The 13,563-nt window shown below is 34.9% G+C and overlaps 1 long non-coding RNA gene across 1 annotated transcript; it reads left to right on the top strand.

The window, feature by feature from the left end:
• Nucleotides 1-246: 246 nt before the first annotated feature.
• LOC106726540 lies at nt 247-9,847 on the top strand. Its single transcript, XR_001362608.1, has 3 exons — nt 247-338; nt 7,805-7,807; nt 9,835-9,847. It is a non-coding gene; the product is annotated as an uncharacterized LOC106726540 (long non-coding RNA).
• Nucleotides 9,848-13,563: the final 3,716 nt, after the last annotated feature.

The following is a 13,563-nucleotide window of genomic DNA, read 5'->3' as shown; positions in this document are numbered from 1 at the left end:
TGCCCTCTGCCACCTGGGAGCAGGCCTAAGCCAGCAAGTCGTTATCTCCCAAGGGGTCCCAGACTGCAAGAGGGCACAGGCCAGGCTGAGGGACCCCCCTCCCCCCCCGCAAGTGCACAAATTTTTGTGCACCGGGCCTCTAGTACTTATTATAGTCAAAGACCATACAATATATGTGAAATTCAAACTATTTTTTATTGATTGATTGATTTGGAGAGAGAGATGAGAAAGAGAGAGAGAAGAGAGAGAGAGAGAGAGAGAGAGAGAGAGAGAGATTTGTTGTTCCACTTATTTATGCATTCATTGGTTGATACTTGTGTGTGTCCTGATTGGGGATTGTCAGGTCCTAGACTCTCTTAGGGACGGGATCTCCTGGGACGCCAGGTATTTGACAGAGAAGCCATGAGAAGTTGTGGGTATATAAGAGAGTCTTTATTGTAGCCCAAGTAGCCATCACTATGACAGGAGCTATTAGACAAAGCAGTTCTTCAAAGTAAAGTCCCATATAGTAGCTGTACACCAGCTAGATAACAATACATCTTTCCTACAAAATACCAGTAGCCTCCAACATAGGAGCTATACAGGAGCCATCCTTAGAGCTACAGCCTCCCTAAGCAGCCGCCTCTCAGGCCCCTGCCTGCTGGTCAATAACATTCTTTAATACTAACTTAGACAAAAAAGGCTTCTTGCCAAATAGTGAACCTATTCTTTTGGGTTATAGAAGGGCACACTTGCATAGTGTACGTATAGTAAGAGGGCTGTGTCCTTGCTTCTTGCCCCTGCATATAGCAAAGTAACCTTGAACACCCTGATTAGGATTCCCATACTCAGAGTGGCCTTAAACATCTGGTGCACTCTAGATAGGGCCCCCACAGGGATCAAACTCAAATCTTTAGCATATGGGGGCAATGCTGTAACTAAATGAGCTACCTGGCCAGGGCCACTATTTTAACAATCAATAAACTCTAAGCAAATGCAGTATCCTAAGTCACACATTTCTATGCCAAAAACAAAACAAAACAAAAAATTCATGATGGTATTTTGCTTTATTTGAAAAGTAGTGTTGAATTTATTGTTCTTTATCTACCACAAAATTTAGTTTATTTAATGGTAATTTTTTTTTACCAATAAAAACAAGAGTAGAAGTATGGAATAATAATGTAGAAGCCACTTTTATTAGTGTCTTAAGAGTCATTAAAAGTTGAATCAGGAAATGTTTAGGGAAATTATTTACTATTCTGACTTTATATATGAGACAAATATTGCAAACCCTCAGGAATTATGAGAGATGCTTTTAGTAATTTAGTAAACAGTCTCCCAGAACAGACAAGTAAATCCAGCAATAAATAGGAAAGTGTAAGATAAGTGCCACAAATCCTTTAAAACCCCTGAGAATTGTCACTGCAGGCTACACAGTCAACAAAAATAATTCATTCAACTGTCTGCTCAAGTAGAAACGTGCTTCAGCTAGAAAGCTTAAATTTCATGCATACTAGGGAAGAAAAGCAGTTCTGGGGCCTCAGAGTTTCAAAGTCCAACTAGGTTTAGAAATAAATCTTTTTGTTGTGTTATCAATATAACATTAATATAGCATTAAAAAAGAGTGCCTAGGTATGCACGTCTTAGATCTAAATGTATACAGGAAAGAAAGAAATGGATTATCATAAAATCTAGACATTTATTTTTGGAAGGAGGGAGAAGACTGATAAAGAAGGGGCTGAGAGGGTGGCATGTTGGGTCCTAATAGAGGTCCTTTTCTGATTTGGGTGAAGGTTGCATGAATGAGCTTATAACTTATTGAGCTTTTCACTTTCAATTTGCAGCATTTTCTATATGTGTATTGTATTTCACAATGAAAATAGTTTAACATTTTAAATTGCTTAATAAAAGCCATTTATAAAGAAATGAATTTACCTACATAAGCTTTTTCATTCTATTTAACTTATTTTAAATTTTTAATAATAGTTTATTAATTTTAATAGTAATGCAACATAAGGACCATGAAAAGTAAGAACACTTTTCATTACCCCTCTACCCTAGCTCCTGGAAACCCAGAAAATACAAATAAAATCACTCTCTTCTATCTCCCGTGACAATTATGTACCTATTTTTGATATCCCATGTTGTCTCAATATTGAATAAAAGAGCTTCTTAGAATCTTTGATTAAACTTGATTAAATCTGATTAAAATCCTGGGCATCAATAAAATTCCCAAGGGAGAGGAATGGGAAAAGCCAACTAAGACAATGAAAACACCCATCTTCCACAAGACTAAATAGTTCTAGAGAAGAAAGAAAACTTGGATAGTTCATTAAATGTCAAAAGCAATGAACTGAGCAACATAGAGAGTATTCAATATTCTCAAATCCACCGGAAGTCATGGGAATGGAAATAGAATTATTATTAGGTTTTATAATAAGGATGCCATCAGTGACTTTAGTGATAATTTCTAGTAGAGTAAGATCAGAATCCAGAATATGTAAGGCCTCATTTTCTCCAACTTTCCATGTGTAGCACCCATCTCTGCTACTATGGGTATGTGCCTTTATGAGAGCCTGGATTTAGCCAACAACACAGACTAACTGATATTATCTGGGTGTGTCATCATGTCCATTTTGTTATTTAGTGTTTCTTAAGTGGAGTCCACTCCTGGTGAGGGATAAGGAGTCATGACAGATCTTTACACCATGTGCCACCTTCAGTAGGATGATATTTATCTCTTCCTCATGCCTCATTGTCCTCAATCTCCCAATCTTTACCCTTTCAGACCTCAGACCAGCTTAGCCGTTGGCCACTGCCCAGGACTCTGTGCACACTTTTACTTCAGGTCATTTTCCTCTCCACAGAAAGTTAATGACCAGGAGAATGTCTAAGGTTCTTTAACAGGAGATTTTCTTTCATAACTGCTTTTGATGGCAGTCCCTGAGTGGAGCTGTGTTTCAGCAACAGGATATTCTCACCTCTCCACCTACAGCCCCAGGGAACACATGAGTAAACTGAGGCTGGGATATTTCCTCTTCTGTCAGCAATTCAAAACAAATCCTCCATGAGACCAGAGGTGTGAGCTGAGCTTGAAGCATGAGTGCAGCAACTGTAGGTGATGTGGGGTTCTGTGCCAACTGCTTCTGCATTTTATTTATGTGAGACAGGGATCAAGGTGCATGAGATTTATTGAGAGATTGTTTATGAGGAAATAATATAATGGATTGGGGAGTAATATAGGAATGTGAAGAAGAAAAAAATAAGCAATAAAATTGTTTGAAATAGTCTAACTATGGCTAGACAAATGGAACGTGGTGGCCATGGATATGTTATGGGCCATCTTTGTGGTGCTAAATTAAAAACTCAGGTGAAGAGACTGATGCTAAATGAGGAAAGTTCTATAGAGAGGGAAGAGCTGTGAGCTCTTTACTACCCCAAATAACACACGGGGCATGGGTGCACAGGCGTGGCTAGGCGAATCTGAGCAAGACAGTGACATCAGCCACAATGACCTCTGCACCAACATAGTGTTAATATGTACAACATGTAAATTCCCAGCTCATATATCTTCTCTGGGATTATAATTCATGTATTCAGGGCCTACTTGACATCTCTACAGATATATCAGTGACACCTCATCCCCACTACTCTACTCATATATCTTCTCTGGGATTATAATTCATGTATTCATGTACTTGACATCTCTACAGATATATCAATGGCACCTCAACCCCACTATTCTCAATATCGTGCTCTTAATCTCTCTCGATACATGGTTTCTGTTGTTCTTTGTGGTTGTAAAAGACATTGATATTTACTTATTTGTTCATAATGTAAATCTCACAGCTATCTTTGATATCTTCTTCTTCAATAACATCTATATTCATTCCATTTTTTGCAGCAGATGCTGCTACGTTCCTATCCATATCCTCATGGCTCTTATTCATGTTTATGCTCCTGGCTAGCTATTACAAGTGCCTGTAACACTTCACCCAATGTCTTTCTCTGGCATACTCAGATATCATGCGGGGCAGATTGGAAATGCTGGAAAGTGAATAATTTAGAAGCAATCTTTAGATAATGATGTGTGGGATTTGGAAGATTCATTCCCCAGCATCCTCTCCCCTTGTATAGGACTATGATCAGGAATTCTCTACACTGTCTCCTGAAGAACTTAGCAGCAATGGGCTCCAAGTGTCCACAGTGGAATCATTTTTTGATAACACATCTGAATTAGTCTCCATTCCTTTTTCATCTCACATCCTACCTGCCTGATTAGTGCTTCTCTGAATCATATAAAAAGAGTTATTGCACTTAAACCTTTGTCTAAATTCTGCTTCATAGAAAACTACACTAATAAATGCACAAGTCTGACCAGTTTATTCCCTTACTGCTTTAAAAATCTGTACTTTTACTTACATGGCCATAACATAAATCCGGTTTCCTATCATTTCTCGGCTTTGACCAGCACTGCAATAGCTTTCAAACTTCTTTCCAAAAATCCATTCTGCATCTCTTTAAGCCATTCTAAATACTGTAAACCCTGATGTTTCCAAAATGCAAACATGACAATATATTAAAACTACTTAATGGATTATATGGATTTCAGGTTAAAAGCCAATGCATTTTACATAGTGTACAATTTATGGTATATTTTCACTCAGCATCCATTTCACTCAGATCCAAGCACCTTTCGGAATTGCAATGAGTGAATAAATACTTCATTTCCTAGGCTAATTAGCAGTGTGGGCTTAAGATAGGAATTATAATCTCTCACTGAGATGTGCTTCCCTGAAACAGAAACAGAATTTTAAGTTCAAATTCTTTATTACAGCCAGATGCTATGATGTTGAAAAATAAATTTTGAGAGACTTTAGTGTTTATGATTACCAGGGTCGCATTTCATGTTTAGACATATGTTTACGTGAAGAAATAGTACTAATAGTACTGGTAGTATTGATGTCAGTACTAAAGGCAACGGCCTTCTGATCTTCGGAAAGGCTTTGTGAAGGTGACCTACATAGCTAGTCATGTGGCAGCATGTAAAATGATATTTCTCCAGTGACTCCAAGAACATTTAAAGGTCCTAATTTCCTGCGTTAACTCTCTTCATGTTTGGAATATCTGGAATGATTTCTCTTCTAAGCACTGAAACTTGATTATGCAAATAACACAGCACCTAGTTGATTTGCATATACTTTCCCAGCTTCAGCATCCACAGATATCTCAATTTTCTGCATTTCAGTCATCCGGCTTTTATTATTTTACTGTTGTATGAAAATCTCATGCTCACTCCAGCTGCAGAGTTATTTCTTGCTTCTCAACACTTCCCAACGGCATTTCAAAAATGCCTTTTAGCCTCTGTTATCTAAATAATCACTACTCTAGGGAAGCCTCCCTGAGGTCCTACTTCATTAAATTATTTATCAAATTATCTACTTATTTCACCTCTTTCATATAAACATCCATTTTGAAATTGTTCATCTTAAGTGTGATTATTTAAATATTATATAACTCATCAAAACAAGGGGTAAGTTTCTGAAACCCAGGCTGACTGTTTAGTCCTTCTATTCTAATCCCTAGAACACAGCTGGCCTAAGGTAGAAATTCAGTAATTTTCAGTGAATGTTGTTGAGAGAATTAGAAAATGAGGAGCTATTTAGTGAAATGGTATTTCTGTTGAAGAAGTTAGTGATGGGATCCAGACCACGTGCTGGCAACTTGACTGCATGTAGGAAGAACCTTGTGACACTATTATGGGAAATAGGAAGGAAAGATGTTGATATTTATTGATGGTGTGTAAGAAATTAAGGGCTGTATTTTCTCCCTGAAGCAAAATATTAAGGAGTCTGCTGGTAATGAATAGGATTGTAATTGGGAGATGATCCAAATAGAGGGGAACATATTGAAAATTTCTACTTTGTTAATGGGAAAGAATGTTGACTAGGAAAATGAAAGAACTGCAGACAGTTTTGAAGACACACTTTAGAATCAAGAGAAAATATTATAAAGATACTAGTGTGTGCAGGTGATTTAATCAACCATTTCATAGTTTCAGTAAGTAGAAGCAATTTAAATGACCCACATTCTAGGCATTTTATCATGTCTGTGCTAGAATAATAAGGCAACAATAAGGCAATGCTGAAGAGTTGATTTAATCAACCATTTCATAGTTTCAGTAAGTAGAAACAATTTAAATGACCCATATTCTAGAGGCAACAATAAGGCAATGCTGAAGAGCATTGACAGAAACATGGGTTCTATTTTAGAGACAGACTAGAAAGGGTAAGATGCCTTTAAATGGAATAAGTTAAAAATAGCAATATTTTTGGAGTCATAAACATAAGCAGTGGGAAGAACAGAGGTCTGGAGATATATGAATATATGATCAGAGTATGAAAATTTAGAATTGAATATTCCAGAGTTCCTGAAACTAGTGTAAAAGAGACTTTTTTAAAGATTCTAAATCTTATAATTCAATTCCTGGTTAAGTGGGGCTGTATCTTGATCCCATCTCAAACACATAGGACTGGCACAGATAAAAGGGATATTTCTCCATAAAAAAGTAAGAGGTTCTAATACCAGATTAAAGGAAATTGGATGTTGAATTGACAAAAATTATATATGTCAATGGAAAGTTCTTTAATTGTAACAAATACTGTTTTAAACCGATTTCATCTACCCACTGCCAGGAACACAGCATGCTCTGTCATTTAGAGTCATAAAACAGAAGGGTAATATAAAGTCAATAGTAAAGTTAATAAATTAATGTGATTAGTTTGAGGAAAACACAAAAGAAAACAAGGATTCAATTAATTCAACAAATAGTTGCTGATCACCTATTATGTTCAGAAAGTGTGTGTGTGCCTGTGTGTGTGTGTGTGTGTGTGTGTGTGTGTGTGTCTGGTTGAAATGCATCAATAAGTTGATGCATTTCAGATTAAAATCTTCTAATCTTCTAGAACTTAAATTTTAATATTAGGTTTTGTAACCAAATTCCAGCTTGTACCACTCACTACATGACAGCCAATAAGTCAAGGAACAAGGTGCTGGGGTAAGAAAAGCAACTTTATTTGCAAAACCAGAAATCCAAGAAGATGGTGGACTAGCATCTTAAGAACCCTCTTGAGGAGGTACAGAATGCGTGCTCCTTTTACATTAAGGGAAGGGGGAAACGGGGGGGGGGTGTAAGGGATGATAGACATTTGGGCACCAGCAGGGATCCCAGGAGGATCATGAAACTTCTTTGTACTTAAGTGTGTTGAGTCTAGTTGATGTGATTCCAGGTATGAGGTTGAACATCTCCTTGGGAGAGGCAGTTTCCAGTAAGGGGCAGTTTTTGTAAAACTCAATCTGCTGCAGAATTCCTCCAAATGCTACATGCAAGATTCAACAGAATCTATTAACCTAAAGGTCCTGGAACAAATTAGGCTTGAGCTAGATGAGCCAAAGAAGCCAAGCATTTCACTCTGTTACAGTTGCAACAGACAGACAATAAACACAATAAATAAGTGAATCATATAGTTGTTTAGAAGGTAAAAAATTGTAACAGGAAAATAAAAAAAGAAGACACAATACCAAAGTTTAGAGGTTGAGGGGTTGACATGTATAGCGCTGACTTGGCACATTGTGATTGGTGCTCAGAGTATGCTTTATTGAAAAGGAACTACCGCTGATGGAAGGTGAAAGGGGAGTTAGCCATAGGAATCCCTGGGATAGAACGCATCTCGTTAGAGAAAATAGCTAATGGAAAAGCCACGAGTTGGAGTGAGCCAAGTGTTTTTGGTGAAATACTAAAGAATCGAGGAAATTAATATTTCAGGGAGTGTTAATAACTGGAACTAAGTGGTCTGGAGAGAATGTGAGCGATGAAACAAGAGACACAATCGCAATGTGAGGTCACTTAGGGCCTCAGTTGCTCTGTTTGAAATGAGGAGCCTTTCAAGGATTTTGCACTAAGAGGTAACTTGATCTGAGCTATGTGTGAGAATGTTACACTCCCTGATGCATGAGGCTGTCAATAAACTATTGACAATGTACAGTTGCTTTGGAATATTGTGGCATTGGTTGGCTTTTCGTTTACAAAGAGTGTAGTCCCAGCAGTCCCTGTTTGGATGGGTTGAGTTTCAGGGAGAAGAAACTCCAGAGAAACCCCTGCTCTAAAGGGCAGTACCTAAACACAGTGGTTTTCTGCAGCCACGCCCATCTCTATGCAGGTGAAGGAGTCAGTGTCTATTGCTAAAGGGTCGTCTTCCTGTAAAGAGATATCATTTTCTTCTGATTAGATGTGTGCAGTTCCAACTATGCAATGGGGGTCAAAAGCAGCTCTTCATCAAAACCTCTTCTCTTCCAAGGCTAATCAACTTGCTTCACAGAAAGAGGGCTCAGGCACAGTAGAGGACTTAGTGCATTTAACCTTATGTCACCCGCTGCCCATAGAACACACCAGTGTTCTCGCAGACATAATGGCATAATCAAATAGAAATGGGTCTAGAATTCCCAATTATAAAGAAAACACAAGGACTATGAGACTTATATTTCTATATTTTAGCTTCAACTTCTAAATAATAAAAAGCAATGAAAACAAAATAATTTAAAATGACAATCTTCTCAAGAGAATGAAAAGTAATTAAAACAAAGGAAGTGAGAGAAAATAAAGAGAAATTTAAAAATAAAATTGAAGCTATTACTGCAGCATCTAAGCAATTTCTGATAGCATATTGCATTATTCTTTTCTAGTGTTTTTCTTGTGCATATTTACATATTTAAAATCTGTTGTTATAATTCCAAGCGTGCTTTTTGTAGTAGCTAACTGGTTGTATGTACTTTATATGTTGCAATATTATATTTCACAATAGATTTTTAATAGTTGTATAATATTTAATTGAGTATGATACAGTTGGCCTTTTATCATTATTAGAAATAAAAAGCTATGTGAAATCAAGATTCTACAGCATTGTATATATTTGTAGGTTATGGATATTTTGTTATCATAAGCATATTCAATCCAAATCCTTTCTCTTTTATTTTCTAATGTTAATATCTGATTCTTAACATTAAAAGAATAATATCAGTTAGGAACAGAATTTCAAATTGATCTTCCTCTTTCCTTATTAATATTCATTAATTGATGTTCTCTAAGTAATGAATAGAATTGGCTGTCTAAAAATCACAAATTTGTCTTGGATCACTTTAGATATGAACTGTGTACATTTATGAATCCTCTAATCATTGTTTCATCTGCAATATATTTATTATTATTTCTTGTTTTTAAAAGTGAATTTATAAAATATGCAATTAGGAAGGCTGCATAGAAGGTAGATTTTGACTCTAGAAAATTGGAAAAGATAAAAAGGTGCTAAGATATATGAGTGTTCATTTGCTTTGTGAAACAATTAGGATAGTCTACCAGTTAATATCAGAAGTGTAAAATAAAAGGGAGGGAACCTGAAAGTCACAAATAATCATGATGAAATGCATAGTTCTATATAAATATAAAATATAGATAGGGATAACAAGTAATTGAGTAATTCAGCTTCGGTGGTATGCAGACTATCACAGTATAAAACAATAGAAGAGACATGTATTTCTTGGATAAAGAATAGAAATATTTTAAGATACTATAAGAACAAGAAAATAATTCCTGGAAATCAGAACAGTGTAAAAGTTTGGTGTGATATTTTACAATGTACCTTTATGATCATATGTGATGGTTTTTTTAAAATATGTTTTTTATTTATTTTTAGAGAGAGAAAGAGAGAGGAAGGGAGAGGGATAGAGAGATAGAAACATTGATGATAGAGGAAAATTATCAATCAGCTGCCTCTTGCTCGGCCCCCATTGGGGATTGAGCCCACAACCTGGGCATGTGCCCTGACCAGGAATCAACTGGTGACCTCTTGGTTCCTGGGTTGACATTCTACTGCTGAGCCACCCCTGCCAGGCCTGTGATGGGGTTTTATCTGTTGCAGCTCTTAGTTGAAAATAAGAGACAGGTTTTGGTTAACTTAAAGAGAAATAAATTAACTGGGATGATATCTGATATGTTCCAGATTCAAGGGGAAGATTCGAGAATCTGTTTAACAGAGTAAGCCAGAAATAAGGCAATATGAACCCCAAGAAAATAACTATTCATGTTACTACCTGGTATAGAGATACCTAGGCATTCCATGCTGTCATTCCTGCCACTATTTCTCAAATTTCATAATTTCTTTTAGGTTCCGACTCTTAGGAGTAGCACTTGCTTGACAAATAATCTAAAACTAGAAGAAAGAAATATCTGACCCCCATTAATTTCCCAGAGTGATATGGATAACCAACACAAAGAAAATGTCTGCTTTGGAGAAAGAGTTGTGATTCAAATAATAGGCTAATGTAATATCGGTTAGAAAGATTTACAGCGTTACACAAAGCTTAGACCTTTGCTTGTAGGCAATAATAATTCATAACTGTATCTTAAGCAGAATAATTAATCTCATTAGGATTGCATCTGACAAATGACTGTAGTATCAATATGGATGATAATGCTGCAGCTTTAAGAGTCTCTTGATAGGGAATTCAAGAGACTCATAATATTCTTGAAAACAGATAAGTGTCTTACCCAGCAAAATGATGGTGGGGTTTTCAAGAATAAAAAATAAAGAATGGATGTAGTAATTATTTTGGAAGTAGCATTTGGAGGGTTTAGTAAATCACTGGATATGACAGATAATGAAGATAAGTGAGCCTTAGATATCTTATAGTTTTTTTTTAATTGGCTAACTGGGTATTTGGGATGCTAATGAAAGATAATTCAGTTTTGGACCCACCATCTTTGAAAGAATTGAATACTCAAGAATTGTTAAATATTGGGCTAGAGTTTGGAGGCATAATTCTGAGTCTTTATGCATTAATACTCTAGGGACACTTACAGAAAAATAAACCAGTAGAAACAAAACAACAATAAAAAAGCAAAACCCAAGGTGGGTATTTTGATTGAAGGCAAGAAAATACTGGGAGGCCAGTTGGATTATGTGCTATTGAAATCAAATAAAAAAGAAATTAAAAAAGTGCTACAGGTTTAGATAGTAGATAGTCACTGATATACTTCACAGAAGTTTCTTCAGTGGCAAGAAGAAATCATTACTGGAAGGATTAAGGAATACATTTGTAGTCACAAGGGTGAAAAATGTTGTTCAAAGCTATTTGTCAGAATGAGGGACCATAGCAGAAAATTTTTTTAAAGGGGGTGACAATGAAGGAAGGGTTATTTAAAATATAACTTTATAAAGCAAAATTATTATTATGTAAAAAACTAATACACTATTTTAGTCCTGCTTAAGTCCAATGTGATTTACTTGTTTTATTAAGTAAGATAATTTAATGCTGTTTAATTTATACACTATTTAACAACTCATACATTTATTTGTTATTCAATTAGTGATGATTAACATGTTAAATACCTATGTTTCCTATGTTTAGCCACACCCAATATATAGCAATGGCTTAGAGTAATATATTTATAGAATAGTCCTGAATCTTATGCAAATAATTATAAACAAGGATATTATAAAATACACTTTTTAATTTTAAAGATAATCATCTGAAATAGAAAGGCTTAACATTTCACTTTACAAGATACCAAGAGCATAAGATTCTCAGTATTAAACATTGATTTATTTTGTTGGAAAATATATTTACCCATAAAAATCAAAGAAAAATACTGAGAAAAGCTATTATATTTAACCTCAATATATAACATTAAGAGACAAATACTTGATTATTATTTCACATTCTTCTAGTTGATTCTGAAAACCTAATCATCAAACAAGTAAGCAAGAGAATCATTAATGGAAATTGTACTACCAAACATTTAGTCGCAGTGCTCTGAAGAGTAATTAACATGTTTGTATAATACTAAGTCTTAACATTACCCAGAGCTCCCCATCGAAGTATGGCAAACTGGTGTAGAGTTTATGAGTTGCCAATGTGCCAAGGTACTGATGGCCTCAGCATCTGGGAGGCCAGGCGACTGGACTTATTGCTGTTGGCTCAGGCAGCCCTGTTTAACCTACTGTGCCCTAAAATATCCTATGTGCCATGAGGCAAAAGTTTGTGCATCACTACTTTGTGTAAAGTCTTTGTTAAACCCAGTGCAATGTGATTTTTTTCCTCCTGAAGGAAATGAAAGAAAATGAAATATAAACTATTTTATTACATTTTTTTACCATGAAAACTTACATGATCATGAGAACAATTGTACTCAAATAATAAAAGAGGAATAAAGAAAATTATTTTCCCACAATTTAAACTGTGAACATTTTAAGGCATTTCACTCAAGATGTGTTTGTGTTTATGTTTGTGTTTAATAACCTTGGGTCTATTTTTTGAATGAACATATAATTATTGAGGGGGCAAAGACTTGAAAAGCTTGGAATTGGAATTCTAATATACACATAGTTTTTATTATAAAATTAAAAATACTGAATTTAATTAGGAATAGTGATAGTGAAAGTACTGTAATACGATAAGAAAGAGTTTTATAAAAATGTCCATTGAATGATGATTATATTAAAGGTTTTTTCTTGCCAGGAGCAACAAAAACTGGGTCGCTAAAGAAAAATCCTTTATCTTAAGGGTGGTATTTAAGTGAAAGAATTTAAGTTAAGAATAAATTCTTGTGGTGTGGGTATTCATTTCTGATTCTATTTCCACTTGATTATGTCAGAAATATAAGTTGTGTTGTTTAGAACCATAGCCTGAGGGAAAGTTTTAAGCTATAATATTTTAGGAATAGTTTTTATAAATTAATTTTAATCACTGAATGTTGTTCACTAGTATATCCAATAATAAGGACAGTTTTCATTTCCTCATATGGATATTTTTAGTTTAATGTCATTATATATACAAATTTCAAGAGTTGTTTGTGTGCATTGACATGTCTTCTAGTTTCTTTTCTCTTTAAATTAGAAGAGGACAAACCTTTCCTATGTAACTTACTAGGCCCTGGACATTATATGAATATTTCAGATTTCTTTGTTATCTAGTGTTTCCTTTGTAGGTAGCATTTGCAGAAAATCTGTTTTTATTTAATATCATTCATATTTTTTAATTTTAATAAATCTCATTGTCACTTGAATATTTATAAGGTAGAAAAAAGAGTGCTATTATTTTTTTGAAGGGAAAACTAGGCATATATATATTTTATAAAATGATAATAAGTGGAATTTTCTTTCATAAGAACCTTTGACAATAATTGAAGTCACAATATTACTCTAATAATGTTTTTCTTGTTTGTAAGTCAGTGCATTTAGTTACACAAAATTAGTTTGCTTGACTTCTTCAGTTCATAGAACACTATTCTCATTGGTTAGTGTCAGACTCTTCCTTTATTTTGTGGTTGTTTTTTATTATTTTAATATTTTTATTTCTTATCTTTGATGTTATCAATATACAGATAAGGCCACTGTTATATACTTTGTGGCCTACACATATTCAATCATTGGAATCAATAAACTTATCACTCCAGAAGCAAAATGGCTAAATAACATTGTATGATTTGTTTTAAGAGATATAAATAAAGCACAGATAACAAACTGGTAA

The sequence above is a fragment of the Myotis brandtii genome, unplaced genomic scaffold (genome assembly GCF_000412655.1).
Source record: "Myotis brandtii unplaced genomic scaffold, ASM41265v1 scaffold28, whole genome shotgun sequence".
In the NCBI taxonomy this organism is placed as follows: domain Eukaryota; kingdom Metazoa; phylum Chordata; class Mammalia; order Chiroptera; family Vespertilionidae; genus Myotis; species Myotis brandtii.
This window is presented reverse-complemented; position numbering and strand designations above follow the sequence as displayed.